Source organism: Aethalodelphis obliquidens, unplaced genomic scaffold (assembly GCF_003676395.1).
Source record: "Aethalodelphis obliquidens isolate GAN/ISIS:26980383/991018 unplaced genomic scaffold, ASM367639v1 scaffold86, whole genome shotgun sequence".
Taxonomy (NCBI): Eukaryota; Metazoa; Chordata; class Mammalia; order Artiodactyla; family Delphinidae; genus Aethalodelphis; species Aethalodelphis obliquidens.
In genome coordinates this window covers 5203851-5216607 of record NW_020838030.1, presented here as the reverse complement: position 1 = coordinate 5216607, position 12757 = coordinate 5203851, and the positions used below count along the sequence as shown (strand labels likewise).

Below are 12757 nucleotides of genomic sequence, written 5' to 3'. Positions count from 1 at the left end.
ATTTGATTCTTAGGCAGAGCCACAAACCTAGGATGATAGAGGAAAAAGGCTTTTCCTCCCCTGCACGTCCTTCCTATAGGTCATGGAACACAAACTCAGGTGCCTCTGGTGGCCAACATAAATGAGTGCAGCAGCAGGGACTGTGGTGACCTGGAGAGCTCATGTCCACACTAAAGGGCAGTGACCCACTCAGCATCAGCCAGTCATTTCCGGGAGGGACTGCAGGGCCAGCGTTACAGATCTTCCAGTTTTAAAGAGAAGCAGGAAAATTGGGTGTGGAATATGCCTATTTTTAAATGTTGTCAACTAATTCTAAACCCTAGGTAGACCAAATAAAATACATCAGACCCAGGTGCTGCCTGTTTGCAACTACTACAAGAGGGCTGGGCACGCAGATAACTCCCAGTTTTAAGTACCGTCTGAGGCATTATTATGCAGCAAGACCAAGGGACTCTCCAGTAAAATTCTTATTTCACTCCAGCGTGGACTCAATCAATCAGCCTAACTCTCTTCACACTCCAGTGAAACAGGAACCTGGTGCGACAGGATCATTATCACCAGAGGAAAGGACAATCTCACCACGGGTCATCAGCTTGCATTATATAAATGAATCTAAGGGCTCAATATGAGGAAACAATGAAAATGCACTCACAGGGCAGTGAGGCGCAAGCAGTGCAGGAACCCAATTGTGCTGATCAGACTTACAGAGCCAATCACAAATACAGCAGGAGCATTCAGTCAGCACTTTCAGGTGAGATTTTCCCAGTGTGATACTCACTGCTTTCACGCTTCCTTCATCTCTGACTCATTCTTTCCGGTTCAATCTATTTTGTTTATGGATTTAATATCTGGCACTATTCCTCTAAAGAGTTTACCATTTCCCTCTGTCTTCTCTTCCTCCTGTTCCAGAGCAGGGCAGATGGAAAACCAAATAATAAACAATGACAGATGTAAAAAGATACAGATATTTATAATGCTTCAGTTTGGGGCCCCAAATGAAGCTGGTAACAGACATAAGATTGGAGCTGCCTCATCCCTTGCAGGAGAGTCTAAGCATTGTTGCCTCTGACAAATGCCATGCTTTATAAAGCCCAGTAATTATAATTTGGTGCTAAAGACCCACACTTTCCATCGGAATGTGTTTCTTTTATTTTGCCACTTAAGGGCAACTGAGCATTCCATGAATCAGGGATGACCTGATAGACTTGAGTCACCTAGAAGTCCACCGTATGCTCTGGGAAGACCAACATCCAATAGTCTTCTCACCTGTTGGGAAGGTTCGGGGACAATGAAATTGGTACCCAGCTGCACTCCTTGATGTTCATGGGACACAAGAGCCCTATGGAAGAGAGGCTGAACTGCCCACAAGTGGAATATGCTACAACCTGTATGATGGACAGGGGAGTTCCTTTAAAAACCCAACTGTTAGAAGAGACAATAGGACCACTAAGAGAAAATCACCATAAAGGAGGGAGTCTGGCAGGGTGGCTGTCTTAGTCATCTCAGGCTGCTGTAACAAAATACCACAGCTAAAATAAATATTTGGATTACGTTTCACGAGACTGAAAATGACTTTTGTGGGAATCTGAGCTTGGCAGTACCCTATGTGTATGGTTACAAATAGCCCTAAATTGCCAAATATAGTGGGAACTTGTTAGCACTTATATTACTTTACCTTACTGACACGTGATACTGTTGACAATTCCTTCTCTGAAATTCTCCCCTCCCTCACTGCCTTTTCCCTCTGAACCTCTCTGGCCACTTTTGGGATGCTACAGACAAGCCTGGTGCAGGTGGAGCGGCAGTAAGAAGAGAGAACACGTGAGGAAGTACCTGTGGAACAGTGAGCAATTGCCTTAAGAAGTAACACCCAGACCCTTGAGGGCTACGGACCCCTTTCCCAGCCTGAAGAGCAGTGAATGGCAGATCAGACTTGAGAGGGACTGCACTGACCCCTGAACTCTGGTCACACAGCTCCACTAGGAGCAGAAGAAACCCCAGCATCTATTCATTCAATGTTTGCTCGCACATTAGAGAGTAAGCAGAAATGAAAGCAACCTTGAACTTGTCCAACTGTTCATTCTCGCCAGGCTTTGAACTTGGATTAGCCTATTACAGGCTGGCCTCGCTCCCCACTCTTCAGTCTTCTCCGGGACCTCCTCTTTCTCACCCTGCCCTGAACTGTAAGGGTTCCACAAGGGTCCCCGCTCAGCCCTTTTCTCACTGTTCACTCTCCAGGTAACCATAATAACCAACCAGTTTTAACCATCACTCATTCACTGATGATCCCTAATTCTGTATCTACTGACCAGAACTAAGCTTCAGACTAGTGTACCACAGCTTAGTATGTGTCCCACAAACTCCTCAGACTCCACATGTCCAAAACTGAATTGATTTTTTCCTTCCACAATCCTGTCCTCCTCTTAATTCTCTTTCTTGATCAACGGGACCTCCATTAACTCAGCTGAACAAGTCAGAAAACCAAAACCCTGTCATCAGAATTGGCTCTGAGTTTCTTTAAATGCATATTAGAAGGTACTCTAAGGCAGCGGTCCCCAACCTCTTTGGCACCAGGGACCAGTGCTGTGGAAGACAATTTTTCCATGGACGGGGTAGGGGGGAGGTGGTTCAGGCAGTAATGTGAGTGATGGGGAGCGATGGGGAGCGACGGGGAGCGGCAGATGAAGCTTTACTCACTTGCCTGCCGCTCACCTCCTGCTCTGCAGCCCAGTTCCTAACAAGCTGCAAACCGGTACCAGTCTGCAGCCCCGGGGTTGGGGACCCCTTCTCTAAGGATATAGATGAATCATGTTAGCTCTTTTAAAAGATGACTGTTGGGACTCCCCTGGTGGTCCAGTGGCTGAGACTGCACGCTCCCAATGCAGGGGACCTGGGTTCGATCTCTGGTCAGGGAACTAGATCCCACATGCCACAACTAAAGATCCTGCATGCTGCAACTAAAGATCCTGCATGCCACAACTAAAGATCCCGCATGCTGCAATGAAGATCCCACATGCCACGACTAAGACCTGGTGCAGCCAAATAAATAAATATTTTTTAAAAAAAAAGATCAATGTTTATTGACTTGGAGGTGTGGTGTGTGTTTATAGTTCTCAGAAAACTACTGAATATGTCTTCAATAAGCTTTTCCTTCTCTATCCACACTGCCTTATCCTTGGTTCTTACTTACATTGTCTTTTGCCTGAATCACTGCAATAAGCTCTCATGCAATCTCCTTCATTCATATTCTAATAACCACAACTGCCAAAGGGATTTTTTAAAATTTTAACTATATTTAAATACCTTTCTTCTTATTACAGAATTAATACATGTTTATTGTGGACATCAGAAAAGAGTTTGTAATAGCACAAAAAGATAATCACCATTAACACTGTATTATATATACTTCCAGCCATTTTCTATAAATAAACATACATCTTCAGATAAAAAGGATTATATTATACATACTTTATATGCCCTACTTTTTTTTTTTTTTTTTTTTTTTTGCGGTACGCGGGCCTCTCCCATTGTTGTGGCCTCTCCCATTGCAGAGCACAGGCTCCGGACGTGCAGGCTCAGCGGCCATGGCTCACAGGCCTAGCCGCTCCGTGGTATGTGGGATCTTCCCAGACCGGGGCACGAACCCATGTCCCCTGCATAGGCAGGCAGACTCTCAACCACTGCGCCAACCAGGGAAGCCCTGCCCTACTTTTTAAAATTAGAGTTGTGAACAATTTCTTAGTATAAAATTACCTAGTAAAAAAATATTTTATTATTATTTTTTAATTTTTATTTTATTTTACTTTTGGCTGCATCGGGTCTTAGTCATGGCATGCGGGATCTTCGTTGAGGCATGCAGGATCTTTCGTTGTGGTGCACAGGCTTCTCTCTAGTTGTGGCGTGTGGATTTTCTCTTCTCTAGTTGTGGCACACAGGCTCCAGGGCACGTGGGCTCTGTAGTTGTGGCGTATGGGTTCCAGAGCATGTGGGCTCTGCAGTTTGCGGCACGCAGCCTCTCTAGTTGAAGCGTGCGAGCTCAGTAGTTGTGGCGCATGGGCTTAGTTGCACTGCGGCATGTGGGATCTTAGTTCCCTGACCAGGGATCGAACCAGAGCCCCCTGCATTCTAAGGCAGATTCTTTACCACTGGACCACTAGGGAAGTCCCTAAAAATATTTTAAAATATCCTATAATAAACATCTTTGTACATGCATCTTTGTTCATATCATAATTAACTCTTTTGGGGTAGAATTGCCAGGTCAACGGGGATGCATATTTTTAAGACTTTGAATCTTTGCCAAATACTCCATGGAAAGGTTTTACTCATTTATTATGTTTCCACCAGTAGAGTGATCATTTTAATGCAGAAATCAAATTGTTACTCAAAGACTTGGAAAAAACTTACAGCTTCAAAAACACAGGCCAGAGAAGGCTCGGAAATAAGGCTGTTGTAGTCATTTGGGCCAGCAAGTTTCCACATATAGTTGTGGCCCACTACAGTCTTCCTGACGAAACATGAAGAGTTCAAAATATGAAAGTTCTTTCTTCAACTCTTAGAACAAATGCCATGCAAGGCCAAGGACTTTCATTTTTATATATGACTAAGTACTTAATAGCTTTCTTCATTAATTATTAAGAGTGATTACAATTTTATAGTCTCAAAAAGAAAAAAAGTGCAGTACTGCCAATTATCAAAAACTTTGGCTGCCACAGAAAGTTTGGTAATGATGCAAATTTCCTGCCACACATGTGACAGCACAGATTGCTGGAATTTCCACAGTTTTCAGGAATGATTTTGAAGGGACTGGGGAGACTTCATAGTGTCTTAAGTTTCAAATACAGCCGTTCTTGTATGTGTTATTTCACGGGTCAAATATAGTTGTTTTTCTGGTTTTATGATATTGTTCATGCATAAACGTTATGATATTGCCACTTGGGGTTGCTATTTTGTTCCTCCCTAATCCTTTGTTATCATCAAATTCTCTTCTCACAAGAAGTGGAATGGATGGGTTAGGTGTATTACGAGGTCTTTTGTGCCAATTAACATATGTGCAAATCATTGGTCTGAATGCCTCAAAATCTCACTGCCCTGAGTCTACGTTGATTTACTAAGTTGGTTAACCTAGTAAAGAGACCTGGTAAATTATTGCCTATAAGGTGATCAGATGTTTGAAAGAAGGAAAGAAAACAGAGTGGCTGAAAGCAATTTTGGGAAAGAGTGACAGGAGGCTCACAGACTCACCCTTTCTCCTCCCAACTCTTGGTTTTTAAAACAGTGGTCTTATGTGACAGAATATATGCAGGAATATATATTATATGAATATATATATAAAACAGGACTCAAACATTAGCAGGGGTAAGAGATCTGAGCCACCTATTAGCCTAATAGAAACATAAACAACACTGTGTTGAGAACTGCACCAATACTGTTTTGTACTCAGCTCAAGCTACCCAGCTGCTGGCCTACAGATTCATGAAACTCCTGCTTTGAATCTGAAAGACTAGCAGGAAAGAGGAGAGAGCTCTTCCTACATAAGTGATTATTGGAGGAAATGGAGATATCTGTATAACTGGTTCTGAAGATAGGTTCAAAGTTTCCCCTTGATTTTAAAATATATAGGATTTACCTTGACAAACAGCTCATGAGACGATATGAGAATCTGGTTTTCACCAGTCCAGCTCGCATTTCAACAGGAATTCCATAATGTTACGAGCCCGAGGAAGAACTGCTCCACTGCATGGCAGTACATTTCCATTCCCTTATGGAGAAAAAGGGGACGAGAAAATTAGCTAAATCAGTTCTGCTTGATTCTGCTCACATCTCTACTGCCAAGAGTAGCAGTTATTCACCAACAGGCACTAGAAATACCCACACACCCAGAGACATGTACAGTCAAGCATTTGTTAGACTATAACTTAATAAGCGTGTTGTTTTCCATTATCCAGGCCTCTAGATAAAATATTCAGTACCATCAAAATTTGGCTTGCCTTAACAGCAGAATTTTATGCACAGTCCTAGGTCAGCTATAAATCACAAATAGTTACTTTTCATCCAAGACAAAGTTCCAAAAAGTTTTCTCTGCCCATCCTCTGAGGTAGGATGAAATAACACCAATGAGGGTCCCTGACAGGCCACAAGCAAGGGTAGGAGAGAAGATGCAATGACAGAAAAAGAAAAGCAGGGATAAGTGGAAAGAAAAGAGAGGAAAGACTAAAAGTAATAGAACATTTATAAGACAAATGTGAATGATCTCATGTGTTACAGTACTGAATTGCCATAGGTTATATTTATTCAGCATCATCTACCCTATGCCAGACACTGTTCTAAGTGCTTTTATATGCATTATTTAATTCATTCAACACACATTCGTGGCACACCTTCTGTGTGCCAGGCACTGTTCTAAGAATGTTCTGTAGAGAACAAAATAGGTGAAAATCTCCTCCTTCTTGGAACTTACATTTCAGTAGGGAAGATCTTATTTAATCATCCAATAAGGAAATGAGATAGGAAAAGTATGTGAGAAGGGACAGAAAAAGAGAATTTAGGAACAGGGAGATAAAGGAGATGAAGGTCAGAGTGAAGTGTCCTTTTCAAGGCTTTCAGATGCTAGAAAGAAGATAAATCTCTGTTCACGCCTCAGCTCCTCCAACATAAAGGTTTTGGAAGGTCTCCAACATAAAGGCTTCGGAAGGTCCCACCATAACCAATTTAGTAAAAAGCCTGAATTGGAAATGTCTGAAGAAATATACTTCTATATTATATCATATGTATATAGCAATTTGAAATGCTAACAAAGTCTTTCTGAGTAGATATCCTGTTTTAATAAAAATACAAGACCTATTTGTAACAAGCAACATTCACCTGCACATATAACCCTTGTTTCTCTCAGTCTTTTTCAGTGAAAGAGGGAAAAAAAACCCAGTGACCTAAGAAAAGATAAACCAGATATTTGGCTGAATCCCTCACCAGCACCAATTATAATACTAATAGATGCCATTTATTGAGGACTTTCTATTTGCTGTATAACAAAGTATCCCAAAATTTAGTCATTTCACAGCAATGAATTATTATTTCTTATAATTATATAGGTTGGCAGGTCAGTTCAGGTCTCAACAGCTCACTCACATGGCTGCATTCAGGTGGGACTCCGGCTCCCTGATGCCTCTTTCTCCATGTGGTCTCTTACCACACAAGAATCTAGGCTGAGCTTCCCTACAAAGTGGCACAAGTGGTCCAAGAGAGCAAAAGTGGAAACTGCCAGGCCTCTTAAGACCTGGGCTTGGAATTGGCCAACAACACATCTGCCACGTCCTACTGGCCAGAGCAAGTCATAAGCCCAGGCACACTTCTAGGGGAAGGGAAATAGATCCCACCTCTTTTGGGGAGGAATATTGATCCTTACAATGATGAGAATTGTTGGCAACCATTTTGCAGGCAAGCCATCTCACTTGCCACATGCCAAAAACTATACTATCTTAATGAATCTTCAACAGCAACTTATGAAATAATCACCATTTTATCCCTATTTTACAATAAGGAAAATTAGTTCCTGAAAGGTTAAATATCCTCCTGCAAGTAGGTGGCAGACCTAAGACCAGATCTTAATCACCTTCAGAGTTCCAATTCACAACTATCCCTCAATACAACAGTCAGTAGAGTTAGAGGCATTGAACCCCATGTTCCCTCCCCCTTAGGGAAGCAGGAAAGCATGGCAATGAAGAGCTTGAACTCGGATCAAATTGCCTTGGTTCAAATCTTGGCTCTAAGTCTCATTAGCTCTGTGACTTTGGGCTAGTTACTTAGACTCAAGTTCACAATCTTCAGAACAGGGCTGGTAACAACATCTACTCCACAGGACTATTATGAGATAATGCATGTAAAGCACTGCCTGGATAGAGTATGTGCTCCATAAATGTTAATTACTTTTGTTATCCCCTGCGTGTCCTGACTAGTTCACCCTGAATCAAGCAGTACTACAGTGCCAAGACCATGGTCTCCGAGGCTGCTGCTGACCAGTGATCCTGAGTCTATGCAACTTAATCATCTTCCCTGTTGGCCTTGCTTCTAATTCTGCTTTGCCTCTAGACCCATGCTGCTGCTGCAGTAACCACTGCAGAGGGTCCTGCTTCACTGTGGTCCCTCTCTGCTCACTAGTTGCACTTCCTGCTTCCTTCTGGAGCTTCCACTTCATGCTAGAGATCTGGTGGCCGTCCGTGTTTATCTAACAACATTCTCCCTTTGTCAGTGCTTTGTTAATTCTTCTGATTACACAAAGGAAGAACGGCTCTCAGGGTCAACCCCATTAATACCTTGCTTCGTCTTTGACTATTTAAAAAAGGCTCACAAACATCCCTTTCTAACAAGGGAAGAGGGAACAGAAGTTTCCCCAGTTCCAAACATTTGCTGGATGTTTCCTGTACCAACTCAGTTCCTTTTCTGCTGTCTGTGCTTTCAAAGAACTGCCGTGTTTCAGAATGAGTGACCACTAGGTGGCAGGGGTGTTTTGCTCCCCAGCTCATTACCTTCTTCCTCCTTGCAATCTCAATTACAGCCAAAATACAGTTCCTTTTAAGATGAATGAGTTGCTTTTAAATAAACCTACTTATCCATAGGAAGTTTAAGGTGAACGATAAATTTCAAGGACATTCTCTTGAAAATTCACTGTGATGTCACTAATTCTATTGGAGAGTTCTCGCAGGAGTTATATTACTTAAAGCAGTTTTATAGCCTTTGGCTTGACAGGGCTTGGGAAAAGTAAACAAATCTCAGCTTGTTCAGGGCATGGCCAAAGCTGATTGCTTTCCTCTCTAGTTGTTATCATCACCTGACAGGCCAAAGGTCCGTTGGGTTAAGAGTTCATGGACTCCTAGTCTACCACATCATTTCATTAATAGGATTGTAGACACATCACTTGTTTCCCAATGAGGTCCCAAAAGGTTTTCTTGGGGACGATGGAATTTTAGTAGTTTCTTGAGTGAGAAGCAGGTGTAGGGGTATCCTTTCTTTCAATTACATCCCCACAGGAATCCAACCTGGCAAGCGGAATCCTAACAAAATAGGTTGGGAGCTATAAAGAAGAAAAGTAGAGAGGGGCTTCCCTGGTGGCGCAGTGGTTAAGAATCCGCCTGCCAATGCAGGGAACATGGGTTCATAGCCCTGGTCCAGGAAGATCCCACATGACGTGGAGCAATGAAGCCCATGCGCCACAACTACTGAGCCTGCACTCTAGAGCCCACGAGCCACAAACTACTGAGCCCACAAGGCACAACTACTGAAGCCTGCACGCCTAGAGCCCATGCTTTGCAACAAGAGAAGCCCACGCACTGCAACGAAGAGTAGCCCCTGCTCGCCGCAACTAGAGAAAAGCCTGCGCACAGCAACAAAGACCCAACGCAGCCAAAAATATAAATAAATAAATAAAATAAGTTTTTTTTTTAAAAAGGAAGAAAAGTAGAGAAAGGTACAAAGTGGGCAGCAGAAAGGCCAGAAGTGCTGATAAAACCCTCACCTAACAGTATGGGGAATCAAAAGATACTGTCTACAGCTGATAAAACAAAAAAATGTTTCATATATCGCTTAAATTTACCCCAGTAAATTTAACATAGAGGAACAAACTATATTGGGCTGTAACTTTAATGGGAGGGGAAGGGAGGGGGAAATAGGCTAAATCTCAAGTACCACAACAGACTTCACAGGTAACGCCAAAACTGAAAAAGCAAAACATAGCACTTCAAGCATGCTATTTAGCGACATGGAGGAAATCACCATGTAAACTAAAGGCAGACGTGGTTAACAGTCCTTGCTTCCGTACAAGAGCAGAGGAAGGGACAGGGCTGGGGAGTGGCTGTACTCTTTAACTTTCTAACCACGATATTGTTTTACCCTTATGAATAGGCAAGGATAGACAGCTATTAGGGTAAAATAGATATGTGTTCATGGGAGCAACTACCACTCAGTTCCTAATTTGTATCACTGTATCTGATAGGGATTATTAAATTTAATCATTTGCTTATTTACTTAGGGGTCACTTTAGTTTACTATAATACAACTACCAGTTAGGAATTAGAAGCTTCAATTTCTACAGGTATGTGTTACTTATTCAAAACTGGCATTTTCAAGCAAGGATGCACTTTAGTCAATATTTTCACAGCAGATCATCAGGGTTTGTCTGATGTAAGCTAGAATACTATTTTGGTTCTGGTTTATGACTCTTTGCAATAAACCAGAACCAGAACTCTAAAGAGCAAATATGTCCATTTTTACTTCCTCTGTAGCATTTTGGCCTGAGCTCTTGAGCATTCATCCCCCAGCAGAATATGGGCACTTTGAACCAGCAAAATCTGCTAGGTCTGACCCTTAAACTTCCTGTTCTTTACCTTGTTTTCAAACCCACATCCAATTCATCAGCAGTGACAGGTCATCCCTCAAAATACACTAGAATCTGACAATTCTCACCACACCCACCCCTAATATCCTAGTTTGAGTCATCATTCTCTCTCACTTGGACCACTGAAATGGCCTGGGGACTGCTTCCATTCCTGCACTCTACTGTTCTCCGTGCAGCAGCCAGAGTGATTCTTTTAAAATCTAAGTCACGGTGACAATTTGTAAAACATTGGCCTATATGATGTACCCATCCCATCTTATCTTCTCCCTCTCTCCCCCTCATTCTCTCCTCCCAGTCTACACTGGCCTCCTGGCTGGCTATTCCTAAACCCTGTTGAACATGTTCCTGCCCTCAGCCTGGAATGCTCTTCGCCCAGATACCCAAATGGCTTGCTTTTCATTTCCTTCAGGTTCTGCTTTGTCACCTTATCAAAGAGGCCTTCCTGACCACCTGATATAAAATAGGTTTTCCCCTCCATCTCTCTAGCACTCTTCATTAGTTTTTCTCCGTAATACTTATCATCACAGGGATGATATGTGTATTTTTCTGTATTGTCTGTCATTTCCATTAGCATATAAGCTCTAGAAAAAATTTTCAGTGCTGTATCTTTAGTGCCTGAGAGTGTCCAACATGTAATACATGTTCAAGAAGTTCTGTTGCAGACTTCCCTGATGGAGCAGTGGTTAAGAATCCACTTGCCAATGCAGGGGACACGGGTTCAAGCGCTGGTTTGGGAAGATCCCACATGCCGTGGAGAAACTAAGCCCGTGCGCCACAACTACTGAAGCCTGCGCGCCTAGAGCCCGCACTCCGCAACAAGAGAAGCCACTGCAATGAGAAGCCCACGCACCGCAATGAAGAGCAGTCCCCTGCTCGCCGCAACTAGAGAAAGCCTGCATGCATCAACGAAGACCCAACGCAGCCATAACTAACTAACTAAATTTATAAAAAAAAAATTCTGTTGCTTCAACGACAGACCTAACATTACAGGTAGTTACTGTCTTACGGTAATGTTTCCCCACGTGTGTGACCTGTTTATGAGAGACAATTTAAATAGTATAAAGGTATGCATTAAATAACACTGAATCAAGTGGAAAGAATCTTTTCAATATTTTAATCCCTCTCATTATGTCAAGAAGGTCTCATTTAATGCAATTTTGTCTCTAATACTTGATAATTTATCCTTTTAAAAAGCAAATGGGCCTCACATTTAGAACCTTTTATAGGGAACACTATCTGGCCAGCATTTAATAACTTTGTTTCCACTGTATTTTTTTTTAATGGCACGATTTATTTTAATTATGTAACACGTTAATCTCATTTAAAGCTTGCAAGAACTCTTATGAGAGAAGTAGCATTTTGCATGTGAGGAAACTGCAGAAGAGTTTCCCATGACACCAAAGTTTCCTTTAAGACAAACTTCACCAATTTAAATATTTTAAACTGTACAATTCAGTGTTTCTTAGTAATAGTCACAATGTTGTGCAACCATCACTACTTCCAGAACATTCTCAACACCCCAAAAAGAAACCCCATACCCTTTAGCTATCACTCCCCAATCTCCTCATTCCCCCCAGCCCTAAACAACCACTAATCTTTCTGTCTGTATATATTCGCCTATTCTAGACATTTCATACAAATGGAATATGTGGTCTTTGGGGACTGTTGTTGTTTTTTTTCACTTTGCATGTTTTCAACGTTCATCCATGTTGTAGCATGTTTCAGTACTTCATTCCTTTTCTTAATGACTGAATAATACTGCATTGTGTGGATACACCACTTTTGTTTACCTATTCATCAGCTGAGGGATATTCTGGTTGTTTCCACTTTTTGGCTCTTATAAATAATGCTGCTAAGCACATTCATGTAAAAGTTTTTGTTTGAACATCTGTTTTCAGTTCTCTTGGGTATATAGCTACCAGGAGAAATGCTGGATCATAAGGTAATTCTGTTTAACTTTATGAGGAAAGGACAAACTGTTTTCAACAGTGGCTGTACCATTTTGCATTCCCACCAGCAAAGCCCAAGTGTTCCATTGCTCCACACCCTTACTGAAACTTGGCATGTCCACTTTTTAAAACTTTTAGCCACTCAAATAGGTATTTCACTGCGGTTTTAATTTGCATTTCCCTAATGACTAGTAACCTTGATCATCCTTCCACGTGACTGTTGACCACATGCGTGTCTTCTCTGGAGAAATATTCCAAATGGCCTTTGCCCATTTTTAAATGAATTACTTTTTGTTGAATTGTAAAATCTCCTTCTAAAATAACTTGTTGAAACTATAAATTTAAAGAAAAGTGTTAAGTAAACAACAGTACAATTGGGCAAAAATAATGAAGGCAATGTACAACTCAGGGACTAGTTTGA

The 12757-nt window shown here is 41.8% G+C and overlaps 1 long non-coding RNA gene across 2 annotated transcripts in view; it reads right to left on the bottom strand.

Moving 5' to 3' along the window:
• Positions 1–12757, bottom strand: part of LOC113613256 (uncharacterized) — a 46781-nt gene that overhangs the window by 33670 nt on the left and 354 nt on the right. The window contains exons 2-3 of one of the 2 annotated variants that reach the window (XR_003430140.1): positions 5627–5758; positions 785–900 (exon numbers count right to left, since the gene is read on the bottom strand). This is a non-coding gene — a long non-coding RNA (uncharacterized LOC113613256). Of the gene's footprint in view, positions 1–784; positions 901–5626; positions 5759–12757 lie in introns of those variants that run through there. The other variant, XR_003430139.1, reaches the window with a different exon arrangement.